The sequence below is a fragment of the Mastigoproctus giganteus genome, chromosome 12, assembly GCF_048544385.1.
Source record: "Mastigoproctus giganteus isolate SK-2022 chromosome 12, ASM4854438v1, whole genome shotgun sequence".
NCBI classification, from domain to species: Eukaryota; Metazoa; Arthropoda; class Arachnida; order Uropygi; family Thelyphonidae; genus Mastigoproctus; species Mastigoproctus giganteus.
In genome coordinates, this window is record NC_143586.1 from 98630207 (window position 1) to 98643545 (window position 13339).

General features: G+C 37.4%; 1 protein-coding gene across 1 annotated transcript in view; it reads left to right on the forward strand.

The window, feature by feature from the left end:
- The window catches only part of LOC150077294 (condensin-2 complex subunit H2-like), a 482911-nt gene that overhangs the window by 70366 nt on the left and 399206 nt on the right, over positions 1–13339 (forward strand). The gene's annotated exons all lie outside the window — the stretch shown is intronic.

Here is a 13339-nt window from a genome sequence, read left to right on the forward strand (position 1 = left end):
ATGGATGTTGGCTGGTGGCGGCACGTGTTCGGACTGTTTTGAAAGAGAGAGCGGGAATTATAGAAGCCAATTCAGAAGAACAGTGCCCATCTGTAGAAGAGGCATGCAGCAGAAACAGTGCGTCTATGAGAAAGCGAGTGGAGAGACTCTGTTAGAGATGAATCATTAATTAACCTAACTGCCCTCTTCTGAATGGAATCAAGAAGCCTGAGAGAAGTTTTGGGGGCACCACCCCAGATGTGGGAACAATATTCCATGGCAGGGCGGATTTGCGATTTATACAGAGTGAGCAGCTGTTTGGGAGAAAAGTAATGCCGAGAACGAAAGAGAAAACCAAGTTTTTTAGATGCAGAGGAAGCAATATTTGTAATGTGCTTGTGCCAAGAGAGATTAGAAGTCAGGGTAATCCCCAAAAGAGATATATCATTTTGCCTAGAAATCGGAGTGTCACTAAAGATAAGCATAGGAGCAGAAGAATCCTTTTTTGCGAGATATAAGACAAGATTGAGTTTTAGAAGGGTTGAAATCAACTAAGTTGTCTTTGCCCCACTGGAGAATTACCTGAAGATCGGCATTTAAGGAATTGGCAGCAGATTTTCGAGAACTTGAAGCTGATTGAGCTGGACAAGGTTTCTCAAAATGGAAAGTTGAATGCAATGTGCTATCGGCAAAACTATGGATAGGATTTCCAGTCAATGGAAGAAGGTCATTGATATACAAGAGGAAAAGAGTGGGGGAAAGAACTGAACCTTGGGGGACACCGGCATTAGTGGAGAAGTTAGAAGACAGAGAGCCATCTACCATCACCCACAGTGAGCGATCAGAGAGAAAACTGGATAACCAATTACTAAAAACAGTTGGCAAACCATAAGATGGAAGCTTGTTTAGAAGACCTTTATGCCAAACACGATCAAAAGCCTTTGAGATGTCAAGAGCAACTACTTGTGTTTCACCGAACCTTTCCATTGAATTAGTCCATAAATGGGTAACATAAGCCAGAATATCACCAGTGGATCGACACTGACGGAATCCATACTGGCGATCGTTGATCAGACGGAAGGTTTCTAGGTAGTTTAAGAGTTGGCGGTTAATTGATTTCTCCATTACTTTAGAAAGAGTAGAAGTAATTGCAATGGGACGATAATTGGATGGGAGGGATTTGTCACCCTTTTTAGGAACTGGCTGGATATGAGCAAATTTCCAAGCAGAAGGAAAAACACCTTTGGAATAAGAAAGTGAAAAAAGGTGGCAAAGAATAGGAGTAAGTTCAGGAGCACAGGTTTTGAGAACAAGTGGAGAAATACCTTCAGGACCTGGAGCTTTCTTAGCATCAAGATTCGTCAAAATCCTTCTGATATCCTTTTGACGGAAGACCACAGAAGGCATTGAATGGAGCGTGTTAGGAATGGTGGGAGGTGTTTTACCAAGATCATTAATACATGAGCTCGAAGAAAAATGGGATGCTAGCAGGTCAGCTTTATCCTTGGCTGAAGTGACAACAGAACCATCTGGTTTGGACAGAGGTGGGAGCAGAGATGGGCAAAAGTTGCGGCCAATAGCTTTGGCAAGAGACCAGAATGCTCGGCTACCATTAGGGCGAGAAGCAAGTTTTCTACTCTTAGACTGTTCAAACTCTAGTTTGGATTGATTAATAACTGCTTTACAATTGTTGCGAGCTTTGGTGTAGGCAGAAAATGAAACTGAAGAATTAGAAACAAGCCAATTACGATATGCAACGTTCTTCTCTTGGACAGCCTTAGCACATTTATTGGAAAACCAAGGTTTAGATAAAGGACGAGATTTTAAAGTGGAGTGTGGGATAAAGGATTCCATTCCTGCAAGAATAATTTCACTGACACGATCTGAGCAAACGTTGACATCAGAAGTTTTGAAACAGTAATCAGACCAAGGAAAAGAAGAAAAGAAGTCTCGCAGGTCATCCCATTTTGCATTCTTGTAATGCCAAACAATACGAGGTTGGGAATAGCCATGAGATAAAGGTTCCATTGGAGAAGAGACAATCACCAAGTTGTGATCTGAAGTGCCTAAAGGACCTCTCACTTCAACCTTTTACTTAGAAGGGTTGTTTGTGAGAAAAAGATCAAGCGTATTGGCTGTATGATTAGGATTGTCCGGTATTCTTGTAGGTAAATGAACAATCTGTGCTAGGTCATTAGTAATTGCAAAAGCCTCAGCATCTCGACCTGCTGGGTTGGTGTGACTAGAAAACGGAAGCCAGCTGGAGTTGTGAACGTTAAAATCACCAAGGAAAATTACCTCACTGTTAGGAAAGTTGGACTGGAGAAAGTCAAGTTGCAAAGAGAGGAAGTCAAAGAGCTCCAAGTGATTAGTGGAGTTGGGAGAACGGTAGAGACAACAGATGAATTTTACCCAATGAGGTAGAGAGATTTTAAGCCAGAGAAGATCAAAGAGAGGAGATTCCAAATTGCCAAGTCTCTGACAGGGAATATCAGAACGGAGGTGTCAGAACGGACATATGCACAAGTACCACCTTTGAGTCGAAAGGAATCATACAGCAAATAATTTGGACATCTGAGATGAGCAGTAGTTGAATCAACTGATAACTGAGATTCAGTCAGAAAAAGTACATGGGGTTTGGAAGACTGCAAGTGGAAATGGACATCATTGAGATTAGAATTGAGACCACGTATATTTGTGAAATGAATACAATTCATTTCACAAATATTAAAATTTAATTAAATAATTTAATAAAATTTAATTAAATTTAAATCAATACAATTTAAATTGTATTGATTTAAATCTGTGTGATTTGTTTGGTAAATCCACTCTGATCAATAGAGGTCTTCCTTGATAGTATCAATTTTAATAGAATTGATACTATTAGTTCTTTAATATATCAGTTTTAATAGAATCAGTCCCAGGAGTTTCTGTACTAAATTCTATATGATGAAAAGCATTGGAGATGATGGTCTTCTCAAATTCTTTGTTCCACCTCTTTTCTGCATTTTGTACTTCATTTATTATTTATTTCATTTAATTTTATTATTATTATTATTATTTTGCTCTTTTTTTTTTTTTTTTTTTTTGGCTAGTGCAGCATAAACCTTAGGCTTTCTTGCACCATATGTCCATTACTAATAATAATTGTACTGTATGGTGTAAAAACCTTGTGTTAATTTCTGTAACAGAATAACATAAACTAACTGGAATTCAAAACAAAAATAGTGTTCTCAAGCGGAGGGTAACTACACGTGTGAGTGATTCTAATTGCTCCAGAGTTTGCACTTTTTTTGAGAATTCAAAGTAACTCTCAAGATTGTCAGTTTTTTTATAAAAATGCACTTCCATACTGTACTAAACAGGCCACAACACTAAGAAGAGAGCCCAGAAGAAGGAAAGTACCCTTTTCTTTAATTTAATTCGTCTTACTAATTGTACTAACCTTAAAATGCTTAATATATTCCTTAAAATGTGCTTCTCCAAAACTGCTCAACTACTAGGAATACCATTGTGTTATCTGGCACCTCTCAATCCCCACGAATGTCGGATTTTAGAGCTGTTGAGAAGAAAAGATGGCATATACCATAAAGCACTTCCCTTCGTAAGATACTGTTATTCCGTTTCTTTAAAAAAAAAAGTTTTAAAATACTTAAAATGTTTACACGTAAACTTACAGTAATACCGATGTTGCACAGTTTAATAACAAACTACATTTCCAAAAATGACAATGTTTTCTAAAAAGTCTAAAAATAAAACTATTAACGTCAAGGAAAGGCTGAAGCAAAGAAGTAAATATGAGACAGCTAGAGCTCCATAAAACACCATTTCTGCTGCAGATTCATTCAAGCATGTCATTATGTGTCATCTCTTGTTGTTATTGTTATTTGGTTTTTAGGAGCATTAGCAACTAAGGGCATATTGCTCCGGGGATATGCGGTGGTCATTCCCTGACCTTTTCACATCCTCCGTATTTGGTAGTCACGGACTCGAACCCCGGTCTAATCAAGAAGCGTGTGCTACGCACTGCTGCTCCTGCCCAACCGGCTACGGAGGCACCCCATCATCTCTTGTTATATACGTGACAAGTATTATCGATACCTCTGAATTGGGTGGACCGTATGAAAGAAAACCTAACCTGTTTGCAAACTATCGAAGTTGACAATTGCAAAACTTGAAATATAAAACCTCGCTTCATGAAATAAGATCTGTTTAAACCCGGCCTCTGGTGAATTTTTTTGTATATTAATTATTTTAATATTTAAAAAATCAGTTAAAATTATTTAATAACAAATAAATGTGTAAAAAAATTTTCATTTCAAATTGATGATTAAAAAATTGTAAAATACTAGGATTTTGGATTCTCTAACAGAATTATGAATCCTCTATAAAATGCTGGTTCCGATATATGTCCCAATCGTCTCACTGAGAGCCTGTGCATGCTGCAACAACGTCGACCTGCATTCCTATCGAACAATTCTTTGCATGGCACTTCTGTCAACTTTGGAGGCTATCCAGGTCGTTTTCTTAATGGTTTCAGTGCCAGTGCCGTTCCGCTTCATCACCAATTGTCGACCAATGGATATTCATTGCCGTTGAAATGGCAAGTACAGATAGATTGCTCATGTGGAACCCTATTATCATTCCACGCTAGAAGTCTTAACTCCATCGATCATAGCATTTTGCTTTTACAGTCGTACTACTGTCTGTCTCCTGGAAGATCTACGAGAATATTTATAGTTGTTCTCGCACATGCTACTTGCGTAGGTCGTGACCAACTATCAATGGAGGGTGTCTGAATATTAATGATAGGGCAATATATACAATGAGTGGTTTTAGTATTACCATCAGTAGAGGTATATGAAGCTAAAAAGAAAGTTTATATAGCATCAGCCAAAAAAAAAAAAAAAAAAACCTTCCCTATTAATCCGTCCATTCCCCTAAATGTTTGTCTAGTTCTGCCTTGAATTTATTTAAGCTGTCAACTTCTACAACGACAGATGGAAGTTTGTTTTGGAACAGATGGACAGTTGGAAATTTGTTTTGGAACAGATGGACAGTTGGAAATATAGGATAAGGGTTTGATTCGATTGGAAGTTTTGTCGGATGATGCCCACAAATCCTCCTTCAAACTCCTAGAGATCGCCTACTAACTGTTCTTCTGAATGGCCATCTGTAATTCAACCTATTTCTTAGAAACCGATCCAATCAGCTAGTCGACTTCATTTACAGTTCAAATCGAAGTTCAATGAACTAACTTTTGTTAATTTATCCCTTCCACTTGGAAACAACTTTCCTTATGCATTTCCTGAAAATTAGTCTACAGAAACTTAAGGTCCAGCATTAACTTGGTGTTCTTCTGTCTTATCAATCCACAATACTTAAGTACCATGGAGGTTAGCATTAGCCTCTATGCTTGGCCACAAAGTGGAACTGCTCCTGCCTCCTTGTGGCAGGGCTGGTAACCTGGGTGGTAAAGATCAACCCCCAGGGCCAAAAGGAGCTGTCATGGATACAAATAGTTATCCACCTTTAGAGCCTTCGAACTCAAGACAAGAAATTTCTGCCATTGACCATGACTCTATTCAACCAAAAGGGTTTTGAAGGGAAGCAAAGTGTCGTAATGATATACCGAATTTCCTGGTGGTACTTTCTCTATCCACCCAAACTGTAGGCAAGTTATCACCATTCTTAATACAAAAATGTTTAGAATCTATTGCAGGGTCACCAAAAATGATGAAGTGACTACAATCTGGAGACCTGCTGATTGAAACAGCCACCTCAAAACATTCTGAGTGGCTGTTAAACACAACATCATTTGGGAGGCTGACAGTATCAATTGCTCCCCACAGAACCTTAAATTCATCAAAAGGTATGGTCAGTGAGTGGGACATAATTACAGTCTCCGAAGAACTACTCCAAGAACTTAATAGTCAAAAGGTAATAAATGTGAAAATCTAAGTCCAACTAGAACCATCATCTTAACATTCAGTACTCCAGACTTGCCATCCTCAAAGCTGACTATTTGAATTGTTGGATTCGACCACATATTCCGAATCCTAGAATCTTCAGATAAAGGAACCACTAGGTGGTTGTGATCACAGTTTGCTGAAGTGGGATTTACTCAAAGAGGCAACTACCACCAAGGGTAAAGGGAAGGTTTTTGCTTTCGTAAAGATGACTGCGGTGGTCTGAGACAGTATTTAAATTCTGTGTGGTGGGACCAACTGATGATGTTACCAACAGCAAATTCAAAATGAGAAGCATTAAGAAGTGATAGGCTTTTCATACCAACTAAGAAATATTGTTCAAGATTTAGGCCTAAATGGATGTCAGATAAACTAATTAGACATGTGACAGAGAAGAAAAATGTATGAGATACATATAAATTAACAAGTAACATTGAAGCCTATGATAGATATAAGCTGATCTGTAACCAAGTCACAAAGAAGGTTAGGCAGGCAAAGGCAGATTATGAGAAATCTTTGGCCAGGGATGCAAAGAAAAATAGCAAAGAGTTCTTTACTTATGTAAACTCTAGAAGGAAGGGGATGAATCAGATTGGTCCACTTGATATCGATGATCCGGCTTGGGTAGCTAACAAACTAAATGAATATTTGCATCTACATTCACACATGACGAGTTATTCAGGGAGGGGAATGCCAGAGGTGTATTAAAGTCTTAGGGTAGCTTCATTGGTGGCATATAAAGGCGAGAAGCTTTCCTGGAAAATATATGCTAATTCTTGTTTATTTTACCAATCTTATTGGTGAATCTGCATCTGGATTCTTGTTGAGTGTTCTTTCAAAAATGTCTCATTTGATTATCTTTGTGATAGTCTGGTGTAAGATGTTCTTGGTTTCTTTAGGCAGTTTGGGGCTTTATTTCAAAGGTTTGCATTGGAGAAGACATCTAGCAAAAGTTGCTAGATATCCACTCGAAACCCCCCCCCCTTCCAGTTCATTACTCCTCTCTTAATTCCACAGTAGATAGCTGTTTTAATGGTAACCCTTATGTATCAGAGGTAGTTCACAATATGTAATTTCTTCACTATAGTGGCAATACAGGAAGTAAGCAAACTGTTAGCCATAATTATGACAGCTTTCTTGGACTCAGAGGGAGGTACCCATGGACTGGAGATGTGCAAATGTGACCCCAATTCACAAAGGAGGATCAAAGCACGACACAAGTAATTATAGACCTGTTAATTTAACTTCTGTTCCAGGGAAATTAATGGAGACACTGGTTAAAGAAGCACTGTAGGATCATCTAGACAAGACTTCAGTTATAGCTCAGACACAGCATGGTTTCGTTAGGGGAAGTCTTGTCTGACCAATTTGATTGGATACTATGATGTGGTCACAAAGGAACTGGATGCAGAGAATAACTTTGATATCATATATTTGAATCTTAGAAAGGCTTTTGATACAGTTGCACATGGAGTAATGTGGCAAATTGCTGCTATGGATTAAGGGATGGTTGAATGGGAGAAGACAGAGGGTGGTAATCAATGGACACTGCTCTTTGTGGACTAATGTTATTAGTGGAGTCCCTAAGGGTTCAGTATTGGGTCCATTGTTGTTTTCTGTATTTATAAATGATATTGATGATGGTATATCAGGCTTAAAGTCCAAGTTTGCAGACGATACAAAGGTTGGCAGGGTTGTTAATGACACTAATGACAGTACACTGCTGCAACAGGATCTAGAAAGGTTGAGCAGATGGGTTGATAGGTGACAAATGAAGTTTAACATTGACAAATGTAAAGTACTACATACGGGAAGCAGTGACCTCAGAGTAACGCATCGACTCTATGGTACTACACTGACAGGGTAGAGAATGAAATAGATCTGGGGGTAATTGTGCAGGCAGATATGAAGTTTTCTGAGCAGTGCAGATGGTCTGCAAGTAGCTCATGGTGTCTTGTCAATGATATACAGGAATTTTTCTAGCAGGGATAAGGAGGTGATTATCCCCTTGTATAAGGCAATGGTCAGGCCACACCTTGAGTACTGTATACAAGTCTGGAGGCCTCATTTTAAGAGGGATGTAGAGCTGTTGGAACGAGTACAGAGAAGGGAAACAAGATTAGTGAATGGAATGAAGGCTTGCTCTTACGAAGAAAGGCTTAAGTTTCGCATATTACAAGCTGGAGACTAGGCACCTGCGAGGTGATCTGATTGAGGTGTATAAAGTCTTGAAGGTTTGAGCATGCTCAATGCTGATGGGATTCTTCCTCTTGCTCGGAATAATCACCTGAGGGGGCATAAATTCAAATTGAGGAAAGACAGTTGTAGCATAGATGTGCGGAAGTTTGCCTTTAGCCAGCAGGTAGTTGATTGGTGGAACAGACTTCCATCTTTTGTTGTGGAAGTTGATAGCCTAAATAAATTTAAGGCTGAGCTGGACAAGTATTTGGAACAAATGGAGGGATGAAATGGGAGTGTTTTTTTTTTTTTTTTTTTGTTTTTGGCTGATGCTGCATAAACTTTCTTTCTTGCATCATATGCCTCTACTAATGCTAATGCTAATACAGTGCCCATGTGTATTTTTACCAATGTTGCTACTGGATCCTTGCTTATGATATAAAGAGCAATCTTGATGTTCTTCATACTTCTGCACTGTAGTTTGTTAGGAAAATTTTTATTTTTCCACTTACTATGTGTAATCCTTAGAGAAGACGGACATTGATGGTTTCTTTTTATGATTATTCTTGGTTTGTGGCTATTTTTGAACATTAGATAATTAGCAGGCAGTATCTAGCTTTATTCTTTTTTCAATGCAATTGGTTTTTGTTTGGAATCTTTTGTTTGGAACTAACTACAATGATCTTAGATTGTCTATTCTGGAGCTCCCATATGTTCCCTGAAATTTTTTGTTTTTATCAGTGAGTAGAATCCTTTTGCTCTTGAAGTTTAAGAATGGATAAATGTTTTTGTTTGGATAGTTGATGAAGTGATGCACCATGTTCATACTAATGTTCCAGCAGGTTTCCATTATATTGTTCCATGTAACAAAGACCTACTGATATCAGATCTCCTAAAATCATGGAATAAAGGAAGCAGTGAATATAGTGAGCATCCTTGTTCTGGGATCTTTTCTGGATTGTTCACTTCAATGGAATTGGATTACTAACCAGAAAATTATAACACACACCACACATTTAATTAATAATTAAAAAGAGTTGAATGTTCATAATTTAAAATTGTTTAAAGGACAAGCTTGGTTTAGGTTCCGACACTTATTTGAAGTAGGAACTAAAATTACCGTATACTGAAAACTTCACAAAGTGTTTTCAAAATATTTTGTTTTGGAAGATGGTATGTGTTTCTGTAAAGATTCGTAGTCTTCAGAATGGACGAAGCATTGAACACAATCCAAATGAATGGTGTATCTTTACTGATGACTCAAAATTTATAAGCAGTTTTGAAGCACAATAGAAATGCATTCCCAACAGTTCCTCTAATTTGTGCTGTTAGATTGAAAGAAACAATTGAAAGCATGCCCAGGATCCTGTGTGCAATACAGCACCTTTGCTTGGGATGTCTGTGATGATCTTAAGGCATTCATATTACTCACTAGCCCACAGGGGGCTTCCACAAATTACTGCTGTTTTCTGTGTTGGTGAGATAGTCATGCAACAGAAAATTATATTGTGCAGCAGTGATAAAAGATGAGGGAGTGGGTTTTTACCGGGGAGAAGTAATAAAATGTGTTCCACTAGTTGAACCAAAAAAGTTTCTTCTACCTTCGCATATAAAGCTTGAATTAATAAAGAAATTTTTTAAGGCTCTAATGAGGAAGGAAATGGAAGGAAACACTACCCAATAAAAATGTTTCCCAATTTAACAGATGCAAAATGGAAAGAGAGAGAATTTTCATTGACTTCAAATAAAGAAACTCTTCTTCAAAGATGATGTATTTTAAATGTACAGTACACTGAACTAGCAGCATGGCAGTTGCGCATGAGTTTCTTAGAAAAAGGAAAGAAGACCATTATAAATCTCTGGTGTCAACTTTACTTGAATGTTACAAAGATATGGGCTGCTAAATATCTTTGAAAATTGATTTTCTTCATTGCCGTCTTAGTTTTTATCCCAAAATGTGAAGTGTAAGTGATGATGATCTAGGGGAACGTTTTCATCAGGGCATATCCACGATGGATAAAGGAAGGAAGTGGATTCTGCTATCTAAGGGAAGTGTTTCCCAGTTTAATAGATGCAAAACTGAAAACAAGGAATTTGTGTTTCTTTTTGTGGCCCATTGAAAATTAGTACATAAATAAACTCCTCAAAGATGATGTATTTGAAACAGAGCTACATGTTTTCTTCATTTCCATCTTAGTTCCTCCCCCATCCCTTTAAAATTTATGAGATGTAAGTGACGAGCATTGGGAATGCTTTCATCAGGACATATCCATGATTGAAAAGCGGTACCAAAATCACTGTGATGGGAGATTACTGCTGGTTTCTTAAGAGGTGGAAAAGAAAATAGACTATAAAAACTCTCTGAGTGGCAAACATTTCAAAGGAAATAGAATGTACACAGTACATTATGTGTTTGATTAAAAATTAATGGAACTTATTTTTAAGCTAGCATATAATAATACAGCATATGGATTATTGTATGATATTTGGATTTGGCCATTCATCAAGTCACTAAAAGTTCAGTATATTATTATTATTATTAACCATATGGTGCAATGAAGCCTTGAGGCTTATGTTGCATCAGCCAAAAAAAAAATTTCCAAGTTACCCTGACACACACACACACACACACACACACACAGAGAGAGAGAGAGAGAGAGAGAGAGAGAGAGAGAGAGAGAGAGAGAGAGAGAGAGAGAGAGAGAGGGGGATCACCAAGAAAGAGAAGAATGATGATATCCAGATGATATGGGTGTGCCAAGCCCATATTCACCAGATGTGAGCCCCTGGAGTTTAGAGACATAATTTTGGTATTTTTTGGAATCACCAGGTCAGTTTCATTTAGAAACTTCAATTATTTCTCTCTGGAGGCATGAAAAAAAAAAATAATAATTGTTAAAAATAAAAAAAATAATCTAAATAATAATTCAGATTACCCACTTCCAGAACACTAGATTAAAATTTTGTTCCAACAATTAATTACTCTCTGGCTGTAAGCAAATTTTTGCATATCTATCTTGCAACCACCCTTTTTTTTTTTTTTTTTTTACCAGTTTAAATTTATGACCCCTTATGTGCTATGTGCATCATCAGAGAAAGGGTAAGGATACCATCAGCATTTAGTTTACTGAAACCCTTTAAAGTCTGAAACATTTCAGGTCCCCTTGTAAAGTTATGTGGATATATCAATTATAAATAGGACATGAAAAGTTTTGTGAAGTGCAGATGTGCCATGATATTAAAAAGGTTGAGAAACAACACTGATTTTCAGCAAATGGAAAAAAAGTAGTTCAAGAAAGTTATGTGGGTGTATCAATTATAATCTACAAGTTGTTCACAAGGGTCATTACTAACAGATTAGAAAGAATACTTGATGAGAATCAACCGAAAGAGCAAGCTGGCTTTAGGACAGGATTCTCAACTATGGATCACCTTCACGTAATATCACAGCTAATGGAGAAAGCAAATGAATATAAAACACCATTATGCCTGGCATTTGTGGATTATGAAAAGGCATTTGACTCTATACAGCATAAGGCAATGTTTCAGGCACTGGAAAGACAAGGCATAGATACTCCATATATTATGATTTTGAAGAAAATATATGAGAGTGCTACATCCTTTATTAGACTAGACAAAGACAGTAGCAAATTTAAAATCGAGAAAGGAGTTCGACAAGGAGACACAATATCTCCGAAGCTGTTTACTGCTGCCCTTGAGGAAGCTTTCAGAAGATTAGACTGGTCGCAGAAAGGAGTCAATGTGAACGGAGAGTACCTAAACCATTTACGATTTGCAGATGACATTGTGGTCATAAGCCACGATCCCAAAGAATTAGAGGAAAATCTTAATCAGTTATGCACAGTTAGTAAGGATTTTGGACTAAAGATGAATATGGCTAAAACAAAAGTAATGATGAACAAGTATGCCACGGAAAGGGAAATAATGATTGAAGGAGCAGTAATTGAAAAGGTGGAGTCATATACTTATCTGGGACAAGTTATTAGCTGTAATAATGATAAATGGCTGGAAGTCAAGAGAAGAATAAATTTTGGATGGATAGCATTCAGGAAATATAGTCATATACTGAAGAGCAATATCCCAGTTTGTCTGAAACGTAAAATAATGAATCAATGTATACTCCCCACCATGACTTATGGAAGTGAAACTTGGGCACTCACCAAAAGAATGGAAGAGAAGCTAAGAACTACACAGCGAAGAATGGAATTAATTATATTGGGAATCAGACGGTTAGATAAGAAGAGAAATACATGGATTAGGCAGCAAACTCAAGTAAAGGACATTCTTATCAAAACTAAAGAACTAAAATGGTCTTGGGCAGGACACATAGCTCGAAGACATGATGACAGATGGACTAAGAAAATAACAGAATGGTACCCAAGAGGAGCTAGAAGAAAACCTGGAAGACAAAGGTGGAGATGGATAGATGAAATTCATGAGTTTTTGAGTAGTAAATGGATGGCCAGTGCTCAAAACAGAAAGAACTGGAAAGTTGCTGGAGAGGCCTTCATCCTGCAGTGGATTGAAAATGGCTGATGATGATGATCAATTATAAATAGGACATGAAAAGTTTTGTGAAGTGCAGATGTGCCATGATATTAAAAGAATTGAAAAACAATACTGATTTGCAGCAAATGGAAAAAAAAGTTAGTTCAAGAATGACTTCGAAATTACCAAATGCCCAAGTACAGTCTACTTTTCGGTAAATTAATTCCATAGCAACCATTTTCTGTCTCCCCCTTCCCGACATGCACACATGCACAACATTCCACAAATTAGTATTGGATTCAGAAAGTTTGAACATTTTCTCGGTCCATGGGCAACTATTTGTAAAAAATTTTTTGGTGCCTCCATCCACCAGGAAAAACTACTAGACAAATGGAAACTGGCAAATGATACAACTATCTAGAAACGTAGAGATACACTCTTTCTTGATAACTGGCTTCCAATATTACATTGCCTTGTGCTAGCCTAGTGTTTCTTTCTTTTTCTTACATAAATGTATTCAGTTCAACTTCTGACTTCTAAATTTTATTTAAATTTCCCCTTAGTGCATCTCAATTGTCCTTAGTTAAAAATATTCATATTTTATTAATCAGGTGAAATGATGCAAGGCAGTGAACTTCTGCATCAGTCATAAAACAAAAGCCCTTAATTAAGTTAAGACCTTTCAAGAAGCTTACTGCGTTTTT